Consider the following 27,071-nt stretch of genomic DNA (forward strand, 5'->3'; position numbering starts at 1 on the left):
TTTACATAACCAGAACGCTCTTCGTAATTAATTTCAATAAACTTGTTACAAGAATGACAGGATCAGGAAATTCTAGAATCACTAAAACGACTAAATTATAATGAAATTAATGCTAATATTCTGTTTCTTCCAAAATTATTTGTACGGAAATTTTATTACTGAATCACTGGCAGAAATTAATAGAAGTATATCACACATTTTTTTTTTTTTTTTTGATTTACAGAAAAGATTCATTTTATATTTATATAGATTCTTTAACATATTCACTCTGTACTTAAATCTTTGAGGTGAAATGATATAATCTCTAAATTCTGTATACAGAAATTATACACCAATTATTAGTAGATTTCTGAATCATGCAATTTTTTACACTTTCATCAACTGGATGATAGCACTCTGATACATTGTAACAACTTCAATAATTTTTACTTATGTTATCAGTTTTAGAAAAATAATAATATATAAAATTCCATATTACTCTTGAATTTTTTAAAATTAAAACAAATGATGGATTATGCTTATTTTAAATACAAATAATTACCTTAAAGTCATCAGTGGGCGTACAAAACTCAATTCTTGATTTGTTTAATCATACGAATAACGCACCAGTATTTTGTTAATTAAAAAAAGCAAACATTTTTTTTTTAAATCGAAGAAAACTTTGGGAGTTTCAAATCCACTTTCAAAAAAAGAAAAGTTGTCTGAAACATTTTGATATGTGCATGCATTTTTAATTTAAAGTGTCGTTATAATGTCTTTAATCAGTTATATAAATTATGACATTATTAATGATCCTGTCATATGATATCTTCTCGTTTTAGAAAGATCGTCATTTAGACTTATTTTTCATGAAGATAGCATGCCAAAGGATAAATAAAATTTATCATTGATTCTCATTTTTGCTCATTTTTTTTAATTAATCGCTGTGCGTGTAGGTTAATTTGTTCAAAATCTCAATAAATGATCATTCCAAATCCGGGAATGTCAAATCATGTCTAGAAGCAAATTAATAAATAATTAAATCATAAAATTTACCATAAATTAAAAACTGGCATTTTTTTTACGTTATGGATATCAGATTTATTAAAGGATGGCGTTTTTTGAAAAAATTTCCTTTGAGATACGAATCTATTTTCAGAAATAAAAAGTAAAATCGAAACGATTTTATTCTATTTCCAACAAAGCACAAAAAATAATGCATTGAAAAATTTATAAAACATTTAGCTATAAAAAGTACAGTTTTTATTCTTTCAAGTTTTTACCATTCATAAGAGATCAAAGAGTTATCTCTCAGGTGTAATTATTTTTCTTAATTCTTATAAACCAACAAAAACTCGCTTTTGCCGACCAAAAGATACTTTACTCCGGTGTTCAAAAATAAGCAACATTCAGGATTGTCAGGATCTTAGAGAGTTATTTTAGTGTTATGTGATGTAGTCTGGGTTTTACAAAACCTTCACTTCACAAAAAGTATCAAGTGTGTAAGCAACATAATGTAAAAAGTGGTTATCCTTTCAAGTATTCTGAACACTCTCTGTTTAAAAAGACCTTAAGCTGCCAAAGACTCCTTTTTTCTCAACAATTTTTTATTCTTAGGAATCTTTTTATTCCTTGTTTCATTTTTTCTCCTCCAAAAATTCAGCCCCGTTTATTCAGTATTTCGGTATCCTTATTCTTGCCTATTCAATCCGCCAAGAGCGAGCTTTTCGAGACTTTATATCTGGGATGAATGTCATAGGTCTTATTTTTTCTTTTATTCGAGAATCTTTGGTGAAAAATATGATCGATTAAATTTATCACTTTTCAAAAATTCTCTGAGCATTATTATGCATTTTATGAGGAAAAGTGGATTAATATAGATACTTCTTTCTAGGAATTTTAATTTTCCCAGGAATAAACTTTTTCCATCAATTATAAGATTTGTAGCAGTTTGAATATTAGCCCTATTTCATGCGTTCATTATCAATATTTTTTTTTTCGAATTTTGTAAGTGTAGATGTAAAATATAAATAATCGGGTCGATAAGCAAATTGTTAATACGGAAATAGATAAAACGCATGATCAAATGTTTAAAAAATTGAAAAATGATGAGATTGAAAAATAGTTTGAGAAGTAATTATTTTATATGCATGAAGTTTTTAAGGGAATGCAAGATATATCAAAGCAAAAAACAATTATTGAAGATTTATGAGTGATCGAAAAATATAAGGCATTGGTGTCTTTTAACATATTTATAACAATAAAAAGTGCTCGACATGACCTTCGTCGCTTAAGTGACAATACATTGCAGTGGAGTAATAACGCAACAACAAATGTCACAGAAGACGAATGGAATTATCTATGCCGGTCTTTCGGAATGGTATTCAAATAGCTTAATATAGCCGTTCAAATAGCTTAATAAAATTATTAAACCTAATAGCGTTTAAAGCCTTCAAGCAATTTTAATTTTCTTTCAATGCCAATATTCCCATGATGATATGCGTATTCCATACAGATGCGGATTCAATTCTAATAAAATGCTCCAGTAATAATAGCGTTTAAAGCCTTCAAGCAATTTTAATTTTCTTTCAATGCCAATATTCCCATGATGATATGCGTATTCCATACAGATGCGGATTCAATTCTAATAAAATGCTCCAGTAATAATAGCGTTTAAAGCCTTCAAGCAATTTTAATTTTCTTTCAATGCCAATATTCCCATGATGATATGCGTATTCCATACAGATGCGGATTCAATTCTAATAAAATGCTCCAGTAATTAAGCTTTATCGTGTCCAATTAAACATTTTATCACTTTCTAATAAGAAATGATTGAAGTATTGTAAGAATATAGAATTATAAATTAAAGTCCAGTATAAATAATTTCAACCTAAAAGTTTTAAAATTCAATATGCAGGAATTTATTGCCTATTTGTTTTATGTCCATCACCCACTTTGCCCGAAAAAAATGCATATGCATTGAATATTGATATGATTCTACAGATATATAAATATGATGATACAGATCAGTTGGTGTAAGACCCATAACTTGTTTTGTTACTTTCTTTCAAATGCATAAAATAAGAAGAATGTCATCACTAGAATCAGTTCACATAAAAACTAACTGAAAAATTCCGATTCTTATTATGATAGGAAACTTAAAAGATGAGAAACTAAAGAAACTTTTTGCAGTTGGGAAATAAATTCACAAGTACGTACTTTAAGACAAGTGAATAAGGAGAAGCATGTCTCAAAGTTCTAGTGCATCTATTCCCGTTGATTTTATTACCAATTAAAACTGTAGAAAAGAACAGTGTCATGCAGGTGAAAAGGATTATAATTTATTCATAATATATCGAAATATGTTAACTAAGAGTGTTAATTTGTTATGAAATTTAGATAAAGTGCTGAACTCTTCTAAACATTCATATATTTTTTTTTATAATTCTAGAATAAGATTTTACCGCGATAGGCTTTTTGAAAATGCAATATTTATATACTAATGAGTTTATAAGAACAAATTGAGTTTAGTAGATTTTATATTTACACAGAAATAGTAAAATATTACTTCGAAATAGGAGTTTTCTAAAATTTTAAACATTTCAATTTAAAATTACTAGAAGTAGTTTGCTTCAGTAAATTCTTCTATCTTTGTTTCATATTTACCATCAATAATGATATTAAAATACGAAGAATTAATTTAGTAGTAAAAGCTCTTGAATAATTTTCACTTCATCTTCTGACATAGCTATAAAAGCGCATTTGACAATTTCGATTTCAATCCAAGAAAAGTACACATTTTCTGACTCGTAGGATTAAATTTCTGATTTAAATTTTGATATCTAAAAGTGTTACTGGCTTGATCTTATAAACATAAAAATTTTAAGATAAATAACGAACTGAAATAAAATATCGTGTTGATAAGTCATAACTTTTAATAAGGATAAGAACTTTAAATTAAGTCTATTCTTAGCTTGTTATTTTTAACAAAGTTGCAAATTAAGATTATTCTTATTTCAGGAAGAAAGCACTTTCAGAATTATTTTCAGTCTATTATCAGATGGCGTAAATAAATTAGTTGAAAGAAAAGTTTCACCGAAACCGTGGAAAATCGTGACTTTTAAGATGACATAAAGGCATTTTGTTTTATTCAGATCATTCACATAAACGAGAAATATTTTGAGAAAAGTTAATAAACGCAGAAAATAAATTCATTTTTTTCACTCGGTAGCCAGTGGGGAAAAGGCACGAAGAGTAATACTTTCAACTGTAATCGTTGAAGCCCTGTTCAAGAATATGAAAATAGATGAATGCACTGCAAAGGAAACAATCGCGACTCTTATTGTTTTGAATACTTTTTATTCCTTTTATCAAGTTTTATACACTGATGTAGTAAATTTAAATTGGCTGGCTAATATATATGGAAATTTGCCATTCTTGGATATTTCTTTCGAGCGCTGCATAATTTCGTCAGAAAATTGCTTTGATGTTTAAACTCAAAAAGAGCAGAAATGAAAAATAGTATTTTTAATAAGAAAACTGAGTGGTAAGGAATTAACTGTTGGCAGTAGTTGAATGCCGTCTATGATCCATCGCGAGAATCAATTTAAAAAATAATTTTTTTATGAAAATGGTGTTTGATATGTATAAAACTTAAGAAAATTTTTAAAGTTCAAAACAAATTATGATTTGAGAAATGCAAATTTATAAAAAAAAAGGAAATTAAATTAATGCAGAAAGAATATTTTTTTCTTTCGTTTAATTAGTAACACCTAATTTAAATGCAAAAGAGGGGCATACTATTTCAATCGGATACATAGTTTCACAATTTTTGCGAAATAAATAGTTTTGAGTTGTTTAATTTCTTTGAAGTGCCAGACGATATTGGATAGATTCTTCATTGCATCTGGAAATCTTATTTACTTTGTCTAATACCACTAGTTTATTTCAAGATAAATTATTTTAAAACTTAAAATTATATTAAAAATGATGCACTTGATAAGTTGTCCTTCACAAAAAACAAGAAATTTCTCTTTTTTTGTTCTAAATTGCAATATCCTGTTTTATGGAAAATGAAATATTCTCTATTTAAGAACGTCAAGAAAATATTTTTAAATAAACAGTTTGAGTAAATATTTAAATTTAAATAAGCTGCAACATTCCGTGCTAGTAATAATGTAATAGCTCTTTTTATGATTGGATATATATATTTCTCGTTTCATTATTTCCTCTCTACCGTTATTTTCCTTTTATATATATTAATATGATTAAGAAGGAGACTAACGTGTGTTTTAATTTTCCGAATTTGTAGCTTCTCTTGTAACAGCGTCCTCTGATGTCTGGAGGCAATGATCCCAGTTCAGATCAGGCGATGGCATGTGTTGCATGATTTGTATATTCTCTTATTTGTATATCTTTAAATCATTCCAACTTTTATATGTATAATGTCTGTGTGTAACGAAACCTGAAAATAAATAACTGTTACACTAATTCTTACTTTAATGAATCCCTTAATGACCCCACAAATAGAAGTTTTAAAAATTTCAGTCAATTGACTATATTTTTTAAATTTTTGTAACATAAATCCACAAATTCCTTTCATGGGACTATTTTATACAGATGATAAAGAAGATGAAATTGAAATTTGTCAGAGGAATTATAGCTTAATCTGAATATAAAATAAACTTGTAATTATATGCTAAAAATATAACAAATTTTAACAGAACAATGGAAACCAAATATGTGGTGTCATGGATAAAATAAATTAAAACATAAAAAGTTTCAAGAAAAAAAATTAGGAAAATTTATAAAAAATTAAGTTGAAAATTACAATTAAATGTTCTTTCTTGTCAATAGCCAGACAAAGGAAAGAATTGAATATTTTACTTTTTTACAGAAATGAGTTATTGATAGAAAATATATATTTGGAAATATATGAGGAGTGAAGAAAACGTATTTTTATAGGTATCCTATTTTTCTCATTCGCACTCCTACTGTCAACAGATTTCCTAAAATAAAACTAATCTTGATACACATTTTTTTTCAAGTATAAAGTGATTATTTTGTGTTCTATAAATGAACTTACTAAATGTTTAAAACTATTTTCATGTCAAACGATTATAGGCAAAAATACCTTGCACTGCAAACTCATTTTGAGTCTTATGAATTTTGTTTCTATATCATATTGTAAAATGCTAATGTGCAAAATATCGATCGGATTTTTTTTAAATAAGTGTAATTTAACAGATTATATATTTCTGTACAGTGCAAAGATTACCATTCAGTGATATAAGCAATTTTCTGTATAAAAGTAACCAAAGTATGAATTATTTTCAAATAAATATATTCGAATATCCGTGAAATGCACTTCACATTTTCATAATATCGCAATAGAAAAGGAGAAAAGCAGATTACTCAAGAATTGAAATAACCAAACTGATATTTTATTTTATCGGTTACCATGTTACTCTTATCCTTTTACTTCAATTCAGATCCTTCTACTTCAAGTATTTCAGATTTAGGGCTGAAGCACTTTCTGTATGGTGGTTGGTTCATACTTCCTTGGTAGATGAAATAAGGATGTCTGGTCGACTCACCTTTACTTATGACGGAAAGTACCTCCTATAGAAGGGTTTGTACAGTGGGTGGTGACGGTCTTTTCGACTGAACCGTAGTTTACGCCAAAGATATCGTTGCTTTCCAACCATTCATATTTTTTCTGAATGCCTTCGGAAAAGGCGGAGTAGTCGTTTATGATTAGCCTTCTACTTATTGCAACAAAATTTTAAAAACATATCTTTAAAACTTCAGAAACAATTTGGATTGTTTCTACAGTAAATAAAGCAAACGAATGATAAATTCTCTCTTTTTTTTCTCTCTCTCTCTTTCTACTGATTACCGTAAAAATTTATGTTTAAATTAAGTGTAGCTAGAAATCCATACATAATCTAGTATGTCTGTTTCCCACAAATTTAAAATAATCAAGAGGAAATAATCAAATTTATAAGAAAATATGGTTTTTAAAAATTTGCATTTTAAAAAATTTAAATTAATTTAAAATAGAACTAAATTTCAAAATTAAAAAAGTAACTTTATTTGAAGCCACCGATACAATACTATCAAAATTATCTCCAAAATACTTTTAAATAATATTGATAATGTGCAGAGCTTTATAAATCCAAAAGGTTTCAATTTGTAGTTTAAAAAGAATTTTCAGAAATTCTAAAAAAATTCCGAAAAAGAAATGAATACGAGTCTCTTGATTATTTTTTTCCATATTACCTCCGAATTTGGAAAATAATTTTCTTTAATAAATACTAGTTACAAGAAACTACATACTTTTATTAAGCAAAGCAAGGCTGTTTTGCTTTTAAAAAATATCTTGGCGTATTTCCAAGATAGTTTCGGAATATATATCAAGATTACACCTGAAGATTTATGAAAAGTACACTTTGAAATCTTTGAATCTTCTATAACTGAAAAACTATAAAGAAAATATTTCATTTAAAATTTCTTTCATGAAAATATAATAATTTTTCATGTTTTTTTATTCTCAGGAATTTTCTAACCATTTTTATATTTTGTATCTTTGAGGTAAACGAAACTTAATATAAGTTTTAAAAAAATAGGAAGTTGTGTATTTCATTTTTTTTTTTGTAAAATTTTTCGATAAATTTACTTTTAAATATTTTGACTTTTTTTTCTCGACTCACTCCATATATCTTACAAGTAAAAGAGTTTCATGAAAATACAAACACTTTATACATGCTACATTACGTATAGAAAGAAAAAGTTTTTAAAAATCTTTTCTTAAGATTTAATGCACTTATTATCTAAGCCATGGATATACCAGAGGCACTATTTTTTCAGATTTTCTGAATTTTGGATGAATCCTTAAAAATGAAACAAAATGGATACATCTTTTTATCCTTGGAAATGCACCACTTTAACGATTGGAAATCTCTTATCAATTAAATGCTGCTTCTTTTTTAATTCACATTATATAGTTAATGGCTTATAAATGTTATTTCACAAATTATCTAAAATTATTTGCTCTAGTAGATATTTTTTTATGTATTTGCAATTGATTTGTTTTTGTAACAATGCAATCCACAACATTTGGAAATTAAATCATGCCTCTAATCATTGTAATTATTTACAGAATGAATTACAAACTATCCATTTAGCTCTGGATATTATTCCTGGTATCTGGTAGGGATAAATATTTGTTTCTATTATAAAACGTACGAAGAATATTATTAAAACCGTAATGTTTTTTTATCGAAAGACTTGGTAATATTCTATATTTTGAAGAAAACTTCGTTAAAGCTTTGAATTTGCATTTGAAAATTTTTTTAAAAAATCTCACTTAATGCCAGCTTACTTTTTAATATGAATTGAAAGTTGCTAACCCTAAATTGGAAGAATCGGATATTAAACAGTTAAACTTTTCTCACTTTCACCTTATTGCATACTTTCGCAATATGGCGTGTTTCGGTGCATTATTTTGTAGTGTAAAGGAAAACAAATCTGAAAGATATCCTAAATAGTTTCCTGTATCGATTAGGTCTAAATTTTGTGTTTAGCTCTTTAGTGCAAAGGAGAAAAATGAACTGGGTATATCGTATATCTTTCAGAATTGATTAGAGCCAAATTTTGTATTTAATTTGCATTGCAGGAAAGGAAAAATAGGCAGTCATATTGGAGTCTCCTTTCTTGATTATTTTGGTTTAAATTTTGTGACAGGGCTACAGACTTAATGTTAGACCATTTAAAAAATTCATTTATTTAGCCTGTTGCTTTTTTTTCATTTACCTTAGACCTGCACGCAAATATCACGGATCATTTATCGTATTCGGTCCTAAAGTGTTAACAATTCTCATAATATTACCATATTTCAAATTTCGTGCATTTAGCTCCTCTTATTTCTGAGGGTTCAAATGGAAATGGGAAAAATGGCAATCATTCGTTAAATTGTATTATTTCAAAATTCAGATATAATTTTGATTTAATCTGCAATTTGGTCAAAAACTGACAGTTTCTTTATTCTAATTTGTTCTTTTTTGGGGTTACAACATTTTGGGAAATTTTTGATGGCTACAGCATTTTTTTGTTTGTAAATATCGTATCCCAGAAAGGAAAAATGATAGATCACACGTAAATAGAATTAAAGGCGAAATCAATTTTTAAAGCATGGTTAGTAACAAAAATGGGAAAATATTGATCATTGTTCAGAATGATAAAAAGTAAATACAAAGACGATACCAAAAAAGATTAAGATACTAAATTCGCAATAAATGAGAGTTCTAATTAATATACCTGAAAGTATATTAAATAATATTCTTATGAATATGTAAGAAGTTTATTTCCATGGATATCGAAAAAGAATAACAATCACAAGTCTGGAAAGTTATGTTCATATCTACCTCTTAGAATGACTGAAGGGAATTGCAGCTGTCATTTGTATAAAAGATGCAATTACAATTCATTTCTTTCTTTCTTTCTTTCTTTCTTCCAATGAAGAAGTGAATAAATTGTTTGTAATAAAGAAAATGACTGTGTAATTAGTTTACTTAATTACGGCCAATCGCCACATGCACATTCAGAAATCTTTAATATGTATCCTTTGTTTTCTTTATTGATATTTCATGGATATAGCGAATAAAGTCTTATTTGCAAGTATATGTAATAAACACATGGCGTATATTCATCAATATGTCAAGGTATTTACCGGCAAATTATTTTCATTTACTATAATAAAAAGAAATGTTTTGTTGCAAATTGGTTGCTAGAAGCTAAGTCCTCGACGAAGAACAAAATGTCAAACATGAATTTGGATTTATTTTGTAACATCTGAAGTTAGCTTCCATGATTTAAGAAGATGTAATCTGGACCCCAAAGCGTTTCCTTGTTGAATTATAAGTTTTGTCACTGTATGTTTATCTTTAAATTTTGAATTTACTGTTAACTTGAAGAAAACTAGTTTAAAAGCTGTAGGATTGTTCTCCTCTCTACGTTCTCTAATTCTTGTAGAATATGGCAAGATTTGTATTTAACTTCAACCGTGTTGGAAGAGAATCGAACATTCAGTTGGGATATCTTCTTTTCTTCGCCGAGTTTGTCCAAAATAGGACATAAAATTTAGGTATAAAGAAAACATGATATATTTATTTATTTCAGTTTTTGCCTTTTTGAATTTTTTCCTAGCCTTCTAATACAGAAATTAAAAAAAAATAAGTTCATCAGTTCTGTTATACATATAAGAGACCTGAAGGAATCGAAATAGTGGAAGCTGGGTTCAAGTCACATGTGCATTAGAAGAAAGAAAAGAAAAAGATTTTAACGGAGGCAATTCAGAAAACCGAATTGGGAAGGATCAAAATTCACAAAAATGGGTGTATTTTGGATTCATACAATTACTGTTTAATTAAGAAGTCGATTATTTTAAATATTTCAGGAGTCTACCAGCGTTTGGCGTTAAGTGTGGAAATCTAATTATTCCCAGACTCCTTGGCTTATTCCACAAAACACCCAGAAAGCCGAGTGATATGGGGTTTGATGACATTCAAATCAAATGGGTGATTGTATTTTGTGTAGAGACATGAACAACGACAGGACATTATGTTCTGAAGAAGTTATTGCTTCCTGGTGTTCGTGACTTGATTCCAAAGCGTCGTTGGCTATTTCAGCAAGTCCGAGCTCATTGCAATGCATCGGAAAGGCCTGAGAAATATATCCTATCGCTTTTACTCGAGGAATGCTTCCTTTTTGTCACTAATTCAACAGATTAATGTTAATTTTAGTTCCAGACTGAATTTACTGAACAGTGTTTTAATATTTCCTTAGTCCATATATTCTATAGCCACGCAACTCACCGATTTTGAATCCAATTTAGAATTTATGGTATCTAATTGGCAGAAAAAAAAATGTTGACAGATCATCTTAAATCAAAACAAACGCTTTTGGAAACCATGACTAAAATATGGAACCGTGAAATAACTGGGCATAACTTCATTCATACCGAAAAGAATGGATGCTGTGATTAAATACATAGGCAGGCTAACAATATATTATATGCTTTCTAATTGAATTTTAATGATTTATTAGTTTTACTACTGAAAAGAACTTATGTATGTGGATACTAATTTTTAAAAATTACTTTGAATTAAAATGAAGTTTGAAAATTTCTATTAAATATTAAGTAATTTTTATCTCTATTAAGTAAGTCTACTGACTGATGTTTGTAAATTATGTCAATTTCCACAAACCCGTAACTTTAACTAACCGTTTTGAGCTCTTCTTCTGTATACATATAATACACTTTATTCAATAGTTTTCTCATGCCTGACATTCACTTATTTTTGAAAATGCTTCACAACAGATTAAAAATAATTTATGTCGATACAATTTGCAAATAACAGATATTTCAATATTTTAAGGAGGTATGTATCAACAGTTTTAATGTTAAAATCATATACTAAAATTCACTCATCTAGCTTATTTCGTTGTTAAGTAATCATCAAATATAAGCATTAATAACAGAGACACAATCAATCCGTTTATCGTTTCCTTTCAAAAAGTTCAGAAGGATAATTTTGTGCATCGTTCTCAGAATTTCTGTTTACTTGATTTGGTGGGAATTTTGCCTCCTCAATTGTTACTTCCAAATAAAACACAATAAAAGTGTACTAATTGTTTCTTTATCCAAAAAGACAATACAAAATGTCGTGTCAAGATAACCCAATATTCTAACTTAAAGATTTTATACTTGTTAAAAAAAGTAAAATTTTCCTAGGAATAGGCTGTAAGATCGAAACTTTACATTGGTTGTTAAAACTAATATAGATTCATTTCTTTCAACACCGTCACAAAATGCAAAAATTTGTTTCAAGACATTAAAGTTCAAAATCACTATTCTTTCAATAAACGAGGAATCTTCCATCAAGCAAACGAATTTTAATTAATTTAGTGATCTATCACACACGAGATTGTTAGTAATACATGATGTCATCGCTTTCCCAAACAAATATGTCCAAATATTAACATGATAATATTTATGAGCCGAATACCATCTGTAAATTAGGTTAAACATGATACGACATGTGTATTACATAGCTGTTCAAAACGCTCTATAGAGTGTAGCTACGTAATTACTTCTTGTGTATCCTATGCAGTTATTTCTTGGATAGTAGGTGCTTTTCAAGAGAGGGCTTTATAAATTTGAAAAAACTTCAAAATGTTATTTCTTCCCTGAATAATTTTGGAGTTATTTTGGCTAAAGAAGCATTTTATACCACATTAATTTTTTTAAATAGATTTTTAGTGGTATTGACTAATTTCTCTAAGTTTTTAAAAACATCTTTAAGTACATTTTGCGTTCATACTTTTCATTACTTTGATTACTGTATTTATATTTACAAGCCCATGTTGCGGCATTACTAAATGCATTTTTGTGATTACGTTATCTTTTTTTTATAATTTATAGTACGTTATTAAAAATATTATTAAACTCAAAGAAAAAATAGTTTAAAAAATGAAATAGACTTTAATGAACAATTTTTATAAAAAAAAATTAGAAACAAAAATGCTTTTTAACATAAGCTTTTAATTGGCATTCATTCTTGAAATTGCTGTAAACAAAAGTTCCTCGCACAGAATATAACGGTTTATGCAATCAAATCAGACAGACGTATCAAGCTTAAGATATTCTCACACTACTGGGTTTTGAAGGTCTCTATATGTTATTTGATATATATGTTTGAATCTCCATAACATTATTTTCATCTTCAACTAATCCAAAATAATAATAAAAAAACTATTATATGTGGATTTGGTAGGAAAGAAATCATGCCCAAAATTCTTTTACTTAAAGATGATCTCACAACCACCGTAGTTTAATCTAACTTTAAAAAGAAAATATTTTTTTTGTCAAATAATTTTATTTAATTATGTTTACAGAAAGTCTACCCCGTAAAAAGGTTGTGACGTTTATGTAGCTAAGTCGTTCTCTTGGGCCTAGATGGAGCTACTGAATAAACAAGAGACGTACCCTTGGCTTAAACCGCAATTGACTTCTTAAAGTAAGTGGGCTTGTCTAGACAAGAGCCAGTAGAAACAACAGAAATGTTATTATACATGACGTATTTATTTTGAGCATTTTTATTACCTAAAAAGAATTCAAACTTGAATATACCTTACATATACTTCACATGAAAGCCGCATGTTTTCTCTTGATAGATAATTCAGTGGTTTTTAATTATTCAACAGCTTTGGAGAAATATTATATTTTTCATGCAAATCAAACACTATAAATTCTTCAATTTTAAACGTGTAAAACTAATATTTACTCAACAAAAGTGTTTGATTCTGGAAAAAACATATAATCACTTCTAATTAACAGTAAAAATACGATAAAGTATGAATTAATAATCACGTTTATGACATAGAATAGGACAGATATACTTTCAGGTTTATTTTATATACGATCATATTAATTTATTATTAATGAGTTTGTGATATCATATTTAATTTTTGCCCAACAAAAAGACTTGTTTTTGTTAAACAGCTTTTTTTTAATATTAGATATTATCACAAATATTCAGTTTAATAAATTTTATTTCATGTGAAAGCATAAGAAATTTTTTTCTTAAGAATTAGCTGCTTTCTAATAATATAATGTTAAGAATTAGAATAAATATGAGTAATTTAAAATAAATTTAATAAATGCAGTTTTTATAAAATGGTAGTTTTAATGAATTAATAAGTGGATTTTTTATTTCAATTATATTTTACTTTTCAATCTTTGATTTATAATTTATTATTACCAATATCGCAGACTGTTAATTTAAATATTTTCTCAAAATCACTTTTTGATGCTGCCATTCGTATGGAAACAAACTTTTATAAAATCTGACATTGATGAAAAATTGTGAAATTATTTGATAAATTGAAATTGTAACTATATTGTCATCAAGTACACACATGTGTATACAATTTTTAAATGCTTTCCCATCAAAAAGCGAGTAAAAATTCATTTAAAGTTTTCATCTATTTAAAACAAGTCATGTTGATTAAAAGTGTATACAAATCAAGAGTATGAAAAAATAAATTAAAAACAATTGATTTTTAATACCCATTTCATTACTTTATCACAAAAGACTCATATTTTGTTCCTTTTTATTATATAAAGCAACCGAACAATATAAATTTTTTCATATCCTGTTTATAAACATATCACATTTTTATTTATTCCTCATCTTTTTCAAATTTTCATTATCTTCATGAACTGCAGCACATTACCCTTTATATACTTTTAGACTTAAACTCGCATGTTTAAGGATAGATTACGTTTTCTAAAAGAAAAAAGACGCGTTTTAGCTAAAAGACCTTCCAGGTTGTTCCTTTTTTCACTTTGGCTGCAAAATACAATTTTGATGCTTCTTAAGTTGAATAGTTAAGCGCTTAAAGGCATAAAAACATGTTTCTATGGCAAAATATATATTTTTTTCTTTTCATGTTTGTGTATACTTAAAAGATTAATTTTCGCTTCCTTGTTTACATACATATTTTTTTCAAAAGAAATTAATCATATAAAGAAAAATTAATTATCTATGATCATATTTAATGCCAGAAAATATTACACGGTGTTGCTTTAAAAATTATATTTTTATGAATTTAAAAAAGCTCATTTTTTTCTATAGTTTTTTTTATTTTTAAGATAATTAAAAACACTTTTAAACACTGTATTTATTAGTAAATCTTGTCATTCTAAGGCCTGAAATGAACACTGAAAATGCGAAATATTTTCAGAGAGAACAAGACTGATTAGTTTAATCATAATAATACTTTACTTTAGATATTAATTTCTAACAATATGAATTATGTCATTTTTTATGCTATATTGATCATTATATGTTTCCTGCTCATTTACTGCAATTTCAAATTAATCTTTTGTGAATGTTAGACCTGTACGATACTGTACTGATGTTCATTCTCGGACTCTAAAACCTTCCGCGCTTTTGCGTGTGAGTCAGGATGTGTTTATTTAGTCAAAATAGGAGTGAAAAAAATGAAATTAGGTGATGAGTTTGTGATGCTTGCATTTAACAATAAGGTGAACTCAGACTAGACGCGAACTTAGCTGAAACTGTAGGTAACTTGTAATATTGTCGGAAAAAGGTAGTAATTCGCAATAAAATAGATTAGATCTATTTTTATTGACTATGAAAGGTCTAAATGTCTAAATATTAAATTGTGATGAATAAATAGAAGATTTCTCTTCTTAAAATTTGGAATTCTTTTTTTTACAAAATAATAGGTTTTTTTTGGTTAAAAAACTTTATTTGTTATTGAATTTTTTGATAAAATTTTGAGATTAATAAGGTAGATAATCTTAGTCACATTTAAGGATATTATAAAAAAAAATATTTTTGTGCCAGCTTTAAAAGAATTTTGCTGTTTGAATTAGCTACATAATCAATCAATACACAATTTTGAATTACAATAAAATAGTACGATCAGAAAAAAATTGAACGAAAAAGTATCTAATGGAGGGCAAATCAAGGTCAAAGAATGAAGAAGAACTCTGAAAATGTAGTCATCCGTATCTCTTCACTTAGTGAGGTAGAATCTTCGAAAAGTGGAAATCTCTGGATATTGAAACGAAAAGTAGAAATAAGATCGAAAATAAACACGAAACAAAGTAAACAATCAAAGCCTTCGCAGAGCGGACAATTACATCCATAGGCTACACTGACAGCTTTTGGTGGACGCATATGCAGTCTCATAACAGTCAAAGGGTTAAAAGATCACGAGAGGGGATTTAAAGAATTCATTTTTCTTGAAAAATTCATTGTGCAAAGAATAATTCCTAAAAATTTATTACAAGATACTATATTTGGGAAAACAACAGTCTATTTCATAGTAGGACTTAAGAACACTAAAAAGAACAATCCGGAAGAAAATTAAATCTTCCAAAGCCATTTAAGATAAATTAACAAACATCCGAAAGCAAAACTTGATTATAAAATGCAGAAACATTTTAGAGCATTCAAAATTTGCTTCATAAGCTTCTAAATCCTCAAACTTTTATTTGAAATATTCAAACAAATATTTAATGGATTACATATACAAATTGTTCAAGTTATAATGAAGAAAAACGTTCATGCATCAATTTAGAGAAGAAAAAAGTGACATAAATCATGACATTATTGTAGATACAGCATTCATTTTATAAAAACATTGGAACAATTAAGTTTAATTATCAATTTAATTAATTTATCGTTGACTTGTTTATGGTCGTATTTTTAGACACAATGAATTTCATTGTCATTGCTTACTTCTTTTATTTAATAAAGATTTAAACATTACAGAAAAGACAATTTCGTCAACAACGATATGATTTATATGCCTAACGCCTTATTAAGTTCTTTATAGGTGACAAATTATAGTGATATTTTTTAGCTTCTTTCAGAATACATAGATTAAAATAGGACAAAAGGCGACTCAACGAGATGCATTTTCTTGTCAATGTATTACTGAACAAGCTCTTAGCAAAAAAATAAGTTAGAGATCATAAAGAAGAAATATGAAATAAGAAAAATGTGTCCGTGAGAGATAACTGGTTGTTTCAAGAGTTAATATACAAATTAGACCATAAGATGCATACATTATTTTGTAGCAATAAGCATTCAATTTTCTCTAGAATAACAACGGATTAAATGCTCGAACTATGTTCACATCAAAATGGACCGGTTTTAACTCCTTATATTATATATATGTATATGCAATATAATTTTGCAGATACTTGGAGGAAAAAAACAAGAAAATTTGGAATTCATTTTCAATTTATTTTTCCATGGGATGGCAGAATTTTTTTTACAGGGACAAATGTGGAACGCGTCCGTTCGCACCACAACATTCGATCTAAGTGTCAGAAATCTCTCCCTCGTTTATCAAGATATTCTTTTAAGGATTTCTTTGTTACGTGTCGGTTTAAGAAAGTGTATCTTAGGTATCTGTAAAGTTATGCCATTTTTCGCCCTGCACTCGGAGTGTGAGAAGTTAAAGTGTCAGCAAATAGAGTGTTTTTTAGAAATAAACAAAAAATGGAATTTGATTCATGAAATAAGAGAACATTTTAGAATAAAGTAACATGGACTGGCTTAAGATAAAAAGAATAGAAATTAATTAGGATTTAAACTAAGTGAAGAGGTGTGTGCGTGCGTGCGTGCGTGTGCGTGTGTGTATAGCAATTCAAATTATATCCATTAAATCCTAAGTGATATTTTAAACAGAAAAAGGCAGAATAACTTAGATATAGCAATTTTTTTCCATTTTATTTTTAAATTATTAGAATAAGAATTAATTTTAAAAGTACTAATAAATCACATTTATTATATATATTGCTAATAAATCCAATTTATTAAATATATATGGAATGCTTCTATATTATCAGTCATATTTGCGTTTTTGGCAAACAACAACCCATATTCTTTAAATAAAATAAACATAACAATTAGATACTTAATGTTTTAATCCTCAAACGTTATAATTCATTAATCCATAATAAAGACATATTGAAATCTGTTTCATATTTTGCTTTAGAAGTAAACCGAATCTGTTTTATTATTTTTCACAGTTGGTTTTACTTTCTAAAAGAATTTTCATCGGTGGAATCTATCGAATAAATGCTCTTGTCACTTATTTTGACATCTGTTTGTTTGGGAAAGGGGGTCAACAAGAAATATTTCGCCTAATTTTAGGTAATTTAATAATGTGAGCACGTTTCTCTCTAGAAAGTCCTAAAAATAAGCCACAGTCGTAATTTCGCAATACGATGCTAAGAAGTTAAAATTCATTGATGATGACAAGCTATATATATTTTAACGCCATTACCCTAGAAATAAGAACTAGACAAAAGTTAGTACTTCAAAGACGGGTTAATATGTAACAAAAGTTGACGCCACAGATTCAAAAAAGTTTTTTTTTTTTATATATCATGTTTGAATCTATCGCGTAAATTTCTTATTCATTTCTAACATATATTGCAAAGAATTATCATTTTTTTTCATTATTAACTGCTTTTTTCTACCAAATAGTTCAATGGGTTTATTGAGTGCCAAAACATTAAGTAAAACCTTACATGTACAGCTTGATCTTAATTATCTCTATCCAAATTTCGAAATCCGTGCAATTTGTTCTATTTTAGAAGTCTTCCTTCAACAAATTCAACATCTTCCTTTCTGAATCGAAACATGTTTAAACATTGTATAAGAATTGCATATGAAATCAATCTTTATCAGTATTTTCTTCACACCAAAAGATTTCTTTTATAATTTTTGCGATATCTTAGAGCATTTTTGTTCTTTGAATCCAATAAGAAAGATAAATTTTTCACTTAAAGAGTAAATTCTTCACTTTTTCACTTACGACCCAATAATTTAAACAATCTCAATTTCATTATAACAATGTTAAGCATTTTTGTAAAATACATTTGAAAACATTATTGGAATTTAACTGAAATTGGTATTTAAATTTGCTGCCAATAAACTTCGTACTATAGGAAAGAATTATAAGGAAATGTATAAAACATTTTTGTATTGTAATTTTCCAAATTTCGCTCAATTTTTAGCTATACGAAATTAAAGTATGCTATTTCCCATTCTCCAATGTATTCCTATGCCAATTTTCGTAACTCTAGTTCCAAATGGTTTTCCTATAGAGAACCAGCATACACAAACATTCTACTTCATTATTTCTAGAGATTTGTGTTCAAGATGTAATGTTCTTCATAAACAGTGCATTAGTATGAGATTGTCTACTAGCGAATTTGTTCATGATTCAAAACGCATAAAATAATGTGTTTTAAACGTAAATGTTGATAGAAAGCGTATTCACAAGTTTTAAATTGATTGACATGTTCTCGATAATTCCTGTGTTGAGTATCATTTCCCTCCAAAATTTTTTTATCATTCTGTTGCTAGCAGTACAATGCATGATTCTAATTCATATCATCTAAAAATTAAATTTTATTTCATTATTATCTAACGCTTTTAATTAAATTATTTCTTAGCTTTGAAATTTATTAAACACTCCCAACTTTCGAATGCCTCAATTCAGCAAATGTAACATCTCAAATTATAAGATTTTAACCTTTAAAAGGTATCAATGATTTTTTTAATCATTTTTAGCAATTAATTCTTACCGATCTTTCAAAGTTAATTACATTCATAACTTAAACATAATTAAATACCAAAGAAATATTTATTGATAAAAGAATTTCTGTATTATTATGTTTGCCAGTTTTATGCCATTATTGCTCTAATAATTATTTTCTGATTAGCATCAAAAATATTTTTAAGGAGTATTCGCAATTCGAAGTCTGATAAAATTCTTTTGCGATCGATTCCATTTAATTCTTATTTTTATATCCAAAAATCCATTATTCGAATTTTTCATTAATTTATTTTAAAGGAATTTTCCTTGTCGTTAATTTTCCATTAAAGTTTATCACTTCTCATTTGTTTCAATCCTATTATTTCAACAAAGTCCAGAAGTACATTCATCTTTTCTTATACATGTGTGCTATCTGAGTTTTAGAATAACAAATTATATCCATTCGTTATGGTGACTAGTTGCGACAGATAGAAAGCAAGGATACAACAATTCTTTCTTTCGACAAGCAAGAAAAAGAAGAAAAAAATGTCATCAGTCACTGTCAGAGAAAATCCGTGTTTTTGCATCTCTTCAATGCTACGAACCAATTTATCACTTACTTAAAGAATATCAAGAGTGGTTTAGTGTTATGTCCTTAAGAATAATTGATTCATGAACTAAATTTATAATTTAATTCTTAATAATTATGTAATATCATGGATGAAATATTCAGGAGCTGGAATTGAAATCTATATCAGAAAAGTAAATTTTACCTAATTTCTATCTCTGGTATTTTCATATTCATAAACAATGCTATTCACATCAAATAATTGGGGATTGTATTTTTGGTTTCTTGCAATTATACGGAATTATTACATAATAGAATTGCATGCAGTTTTACACTCTGCAATTCTATTTAGTCTTCTTTTACTTTCATAATTATATATTACCTTGAAGAAATTTTATATTCAACTAAAATTTTACTGTAAAAGGGAATTCAAATATAAACTGATGCTATTCGATAAATTTAATAACTTAAATTATTTTTTATTGCGAATCTAAAAATTGCAATAACGCTAAAGCAATTTTCTAATGCATCTCTAAAATACATTCAGTTGATGATACCTTACAGTTTTTTTCAAATAAAGATAAAATTGCTTTTTGTTAGGTACGTCATTATTATTTCTATATAATTACGTGTAACAATATGTCTGAAGTTTAATGCGATGTTCAACTTAAATACTCTTTTCCTGTGACATCATTACAATTCACAACTGCTAATGCATTTAATGAACACTATTGGAGGTAATGCATATAATGAAATTACCATCGCTTTAGCACAATTATCACTTTTAAAAAATGATGAGAAATAAAACAAAGGAATTGCAGTGAAAAATAACCATGTTACTTGTTATTTGCAATTAAAAATTTTATATAATAACTCTAGGAACACAATTTAATGTAAAAAAGATATACTATTGTTTAAACTATTACCTCCAATAATGTTCAATAAAAATACAACATCTGCATTTTTTATGAATATGGCATCTTCAATTGAAATTTTGAAAATAATGCTGATCAAAAGAAGAGAAAAGATGTTAACATTAATTAATTTGTAATAATATCATTTGATTAATTCCTCATTTTTTGCTGCTACTTCATGCTGAAGTGATTGCCTCGAGTATAAAATAGGATAAAATCTACAGAAGAAAGATACATCTTCAATTGTGACTACTGTGTTAATTTTGTAAGCTATCATCACGAATCATAATTTTTCTGATGAATGATATTGGTAGGATCAAATTTATACAAAATTTAAACAAAAGCTAACAAATAATTAGTTATATTGAGGTGTGGAAACACCACGAAAAAACTTCCTAACAAAACAACAATGGTAAAGTACCATTATCGTTTAACAAAAAGGAAGCAATCAATACCGTATGGTGTTTTCATATATCTTACCATTTCGCATTAAATTTATTGCTGTTTTATGACTAGAAATTCCATAAATTTCTATCATTAGCTCCACTAAAATATTATGGGTAAAAATATTTCAAAGAACAATAGTTATTGACTGCTTTCAGCTATGAAAGACCTCTGTACCCATGACCCATATCCTCTTTCTATCAGAAGTGTTGATATAAACAACGGTTTGGTTCTTTTATTAAATAGCTTATCAGTTTGCAACAGCTGTTGGTTGAATAAATTCAAAAATTTTCAGAGTCATAAAAATTATCAGTATGAAAGCATTAATTAATATTTCATCAAGGAAGTCATATCTAGTGAAAATTCTTTCACTTCAAACAAAACGCAAACTTGATATCAGTACCTCGTATAATAATTTTTTGTGTTATCTTCCTTATTAGAAGAAAAATAGTTTTTTTTTACTCTTTACGTAAGATAATGATATCGCATTTTAAGTGAATGAATACAACTTAGCTTAGGTTACAAACCTGAATGAACTTTAATTGAATATTTCTATGCTATGCGCCTTCATAGTGTTAACACAATCATGTGAGCCATGTTTAAGAATGATTACAGTACTTAAGATAAGAAATCAAAATGCTTATATTGAATGGTGTACTGTAAGAACTAGGGAAACGTATATTTTACCAAGCATGAATATTTATGTACGTCCACAATTGATAAGGCATTTCAAATCCCCAACATATACAATAAAGCATATTACAAAATACTTAAGATGAATACATAAATAAACGTAACTGTAAGTAAACCTCCACAAGTGCTGTTAATTCAAGTGGAAAATGTAGCGTATTTATAAAATTCCTGCAAACTAATATACTTTTGCGGTATTTTTTTCAAAATAAAATGAAACGCTATATATCACACAAAATATCTATAAAACATTTCTTTTAATATACAATAAAAAAATTGATTGGTAATAAATTTACCGAGAAAACTGAGAGAATAATATTAAGATACATTTTACAAAAGCATCATGCTTTTTGATTATGTAGTACATTCTTTTTGCATAATTTGAAAGAGTAATTCCGTCACCCCGGGATGATTTGAGAGTCTTTCAGGAAAAGTAATTCACTTTTCTTCAGTAGAGATGAAAACAAAATACTTGAAAATGATATTTACTTGTTGAAAATTTTTATCAAATTATTCATTGTTTTTTTAAACCTTTTAAATTTATTTTGCGTTTCACCCGAATAAACATGATCTATTTAAAATACCCAGACATAAAAAATTCTGCTTCCTTTTGTTGAATTTTTCTAACGGTAATCGTTTAAAATCACTGCTTATTGAAGATATTTTTTTAACAATTACTAAGAATTTAAAGTTGCAAGGAGTAGTATATTTTTCAGGACGCCTTTCAAAAATCAGTTTTAGTTTGGAGGATTTAAGAAAGGATTCTAGATTCGTAATTATTCAGGAATTGAAGTATATTTCGAATGCTTTTGTAACAATGCTGGTATGTTGTCAGTTATTTTTGGCAAAATTGAGTCATATCAATTGTTACATTAGTTTTTAAAAATATTTCATAATGTATCTTAATTTATTATGTGAATAATTTTGATTTTGTTGAATTAGTTTCACTAAAGAAATGATTGAATTAAATACATTATTGGGTTCAGAATTGCTATAATACACTAGGATCCCAAATATTAATTGTTCTGATTGATAATGATGAAATAATGATTTTTGTTTGGCTTTCTTAGTGAGGATTTTATTTCCTAAAGGCGGTTTCGTTTTCAGCTTAAATATGGATTATTTTTAGAATGTATATTTTTGTAATATATCAACCATGTTTTTTTAAAATCAGTTTTATACTTCCACACTTAAATTTTTTTAATAGTTTCAGATTTTAATAATAGTGACTTTTGAACATTTCGAATAAACTCGCTACCATTTCTTAAGAATAATTGAACAGCTGAGCATATGTGCCCACGCAAAAGCATACTCTTTTATTAAAATGTAACCAATTTATGCAGGATTCATTTAACGTTAGCATTGTCAGCAACAGTAAAAACACCGATACAATAAAATTTTGTTTTTATATTTTCAGATTTTAATAACAGGGACTTTTGAACATTTCGAATAAAGGTACTGCTATTTTTTTAAGAATAATTAAACAGCTGAGCATATGTGACCATACAAAATCATACGCTTTTACTAAATTATAAACAAATTATGCAGAATTCCTTTAACAATAGTATCACCAGTAACAGTAAAAATACCGATAATTGAAAGTTTCGAAATTTCAGAAAATTTTACAAAATAAGGTGTTTTATCAAATTCTTTTGCTTCCAGTCTTTTAGGTATCTATTTCAATATTTTTTTCCAAGGATTTATTTTAGAGGTAAAAAAAACAACAACCTTGAATTAGACATATATAAGATGACTTATAATTGGCAAGATATAAGCAGCACTTAGCCGCAAAACAATTTATAGCCCAAGAATTTCTGATGATAAGCTATAATAAGTTTGACTATAAAAAATGTGTATGGAGACCAGAGGAAACGCTGGAAGAAGATTATTAAGCAAGAACAGCAGGGAATAAATGGATGTGAAATACTAGAACTGCCAATATATGAACAAGAATAACAAAGAAACCAAATACATCACACTACTTATAAGCACAATCTTATGATTTGTTGCTAGGAAATGAGGCGTGACAAGGAAATCAATACAAGAAAGGTAATCATAAACAAAGTCAGTCTCTTCTTCTCCGGAAAGAAGACAGACAGATAACCAGGGCCAAATACCTCTCTTTTAGAATGTTAAGCGAGCAACTGAATCATCATATAATTAATGACAGAAAATGGACAGCAAACAAGTTCTATGATATGTTGAAAAGTACCGAATTTATCAAAACAACCATGAGGAAAGCCAGAATTCAATTGCATAATTTTATGAAAACTGCAAATAAAAAGCTAGTCAAAAATCTAGAATAATGATTTAAACTAACAAATAAGAAAATAAATTTATAAAAACTGAATTAAGTTTCTTTACCATTCCTTTGGATTTTTTTTAAAGATCTCATTAGGATTTGTATTGGCGCATAGTTTCTTTGAATTCTATAATTTCTATAATTGCAATTATATTCGTTTATTCAACTATTCATTTTCTATAATTGCAAATCAAGCAATTATAGAAAACGATAAAATGTGTTTGGAATATTTGAAATCTGAATACAGAACTGAAAAGAAAAAAAAAAAAAAACTTGTGTCTGGTTTGTAGAGCGTGACGTTCTTGCCTAATTTTGAATGTTCATAAACTAATTGGACTAAATTTTGACGTCCATTGTTTGAATGATATTAAAACTTCCCTTCCTTATAATTACTTTATCCCAATTACACGTGGTGTCTGATGAAGACGGCACAGAACTGTTTTGAACACACTTTGAACCAGGAATCAGGGGCGGGATCAGATGCCTCTAAGAGACTGTCAAACCTCAATAGTTGGCAGGTGGTGGTGCTGGTCTGTAGAATAAACAACAGTCAACCACAAACACCTGTCGATCATACGTAGAACAGAGGTGGCGGATTGGTCAATATCCCATTCTGCCCGCTTGATTATATGAATTGTGTGCTTAAGCTGAGATTTAGCTGGTTTCAGACACAATCTTTCTAAGACTAAATAAGACTTCACAGGCTAACATTGTACATACTGAGAAGACAGGAAATTATTACAAAATGTTTAACTAAGTAAAGGATATTGTAATTAATGTCCTGAAATATAATTTCTGAAAGAGGAATCGCGATTATCACGAATGGTAGGTGATTTCAAGGATATATTATTCAAAAATTAATAAAATAAAAACGTTTATTATTTGACTAATGTTTAAATGTCTATACTTAGACAGTTAAGGAATTCATAATTCTAAAAATAGTGAGCATTTTCTCAGTAATATTTAGAAACGGTTTCATGGAAATAATTTTAAGCATCATTTAAATTCTCACAGTTTTTATTTGGATTTTTCCCATCAGAATAACGAGATCACATAATATAATAAATACAGTTGATATATCTTATTTTTATGCTTTCATTGCTTAAAATGTAATGATATTAAAATAAAATTTTATAAGTATTTTTATATCGTACTTTACTTTTTTAGATTCCCATGACTCTACTGAAGAAATGTTGAAGTAGCCAATCCTTTCAAATGCTTTTAATGAACGAAAACTTTCACAGAAACTACAAACTATCGTGTCGCATTGTAGTTACTTTACTAAGGGCAGTGTTACTTTATTCCACTTTTCTAAAAGAAAACATTTATCAATCCGTTGATTATAATTGTTATATTCTTCATTAAATCGCTTAGAATTCATCTTTTCTTTGTAATGCAAAATTAGAAATTCTTACAAAACTGCTCGAATAAGTCACAAATGCAAAATTTTTCATTCATTGACAATCTTCTTAGTTTCTGAAAGTGTAATTTTTTTTGTGTGTTTACACTTAAAGTATCGTCTGAAAAACTAATAAAATTTCAATCTTTCTAAATTATAGCTTAAACTTTGGCATTATATTTATTAATAACTATAGTTTTGTTTTATCATAAACTGTTTCAAACAATTCTGAAAATCTATTTAAATGTACTACTTCGTTACTCTTAGATTTAGATATCCAGTTGAAGGTTTTTGTATGTAAATGAAGGAAATGTAATAAAATATTTATGACCGCAAGCCGACAAAAAAAGTACAATTTAAAAAAAAATACCACTCACTTTAATCTAAAAAAATCTTGAAGTTATAGTATTTAAAAGAAAATGCATAATTTGCTTATTTGTTTCAAATAAAGCTTTCAAGAGAAAGTATAAACATCTAAAGATCAATTGCAGAAAATCAAATTTCTTTCATGTAACAACTTTTAAGTACATTTTCCATGTCCCAAAAACTTTGATGTAAGCATTCTTTTCGAACTTCAATGCAGTTTATGCCTCCCAGGGAAATATTCAGTTTGAATTAGTCTATTGTCCATGAAGACTGACTATAACAAATAAAGGCAGAAAGAAAAACTCGAATATTTATTTGATCCATTCACAAACAAAGGAATGAATGCAACAAAGAAGAAATATTTCAATCGTTGCACATCGTGACATACTTAACAATATTTAGATCACATCACAAAGAAGGGTTCACAATGAAAACCGTATAATGATCTGTAAGTTAACATCATAAACTTTCTGAAAAAAAACTGTGATTTCATCAAAAGTAAAAATCTCCAAAGGGGATTTCAAAAAAGTATGAGCGAATTCTTTACTATTAAAAAATATTCTACACTCTTCTTTATAATTATTTTTATTTATGTTTGCGAAACTCGATTATATATCACCCAATTTAAAACTTTCAAAACATTTATGATAGTTGTTTTTCCTTAAAAATGCCCAATTCTTATATTCTGGGCAGTATCGGAAAATGATTTTTTCCACACTAAGGTTCTGAATTAGTTAAATATTATTTCCACTTTAATTCTAGCAAATTACAACACAATATATAAATATGTCTACTTATATAAATTAAATAAATTACAAATTATTTTTATATAATTTAAATTTTTAGATTAAGTCACCTTCAAACACAAAATTTAAAAGTAAAAGAAATTTAAAATAGGAAAATTCTGACAATAACAATCCTATAGTTTTTCCCCTAAAAAAGTATTTATTTTCCATACTAAAAATAAAATATGATAAAAGAATATAGATTAAATGCGTGTTAAGTAATATTTTCACTAACCAATTATATAACTTCGCATAAAATATTCATATTTGGATAATAATACGTAAATCTAAATTTTTTTATATTCTATAACATTTATTATTTGTGTCATGATATATCTTTACCTTTAAAAACTGATTACCATAGTATTATTTCATTTCTCATAGTACTATTTAATTATTCTTAATAATAGAGGAAATTTCTGTCTGTGTGGGTGTCTGTTTTCTCGTTATAAGAGGAGAGGCAGTGTAA

General features: G+C 27.4%; 1 protein-coding gene across 2 annotated transcripts in view; it reads right to left on the bottom strand.

Annotated features, from left to right (window-relative positions):
• The window catches only part of LOC129960507 (synaptogenesis protein syg-2-like), a 250,103-nt gene that overhangs the window by 142,966 nt on the left and 80,066 nt on the right, over positions 1–27,071 (bottom strand). The gene's annotated exons all lie outside the window — the stretch shown is intronic.

Source organism: Argiope bruennichi, chromosome X2 (genome assembly GCF_947563725.1).
Source record: "Argiope bruennichi chromosome X2, qqArgBrue1.1, whole genome shotgun sequence".
NCBI classification, from domain to species: domain Eukaryota; kingdom Metazoa; phylum Arthropoda; class Arachnida; order Araneae; family Araneidae; genus Argiope; species Argiope bruennichi.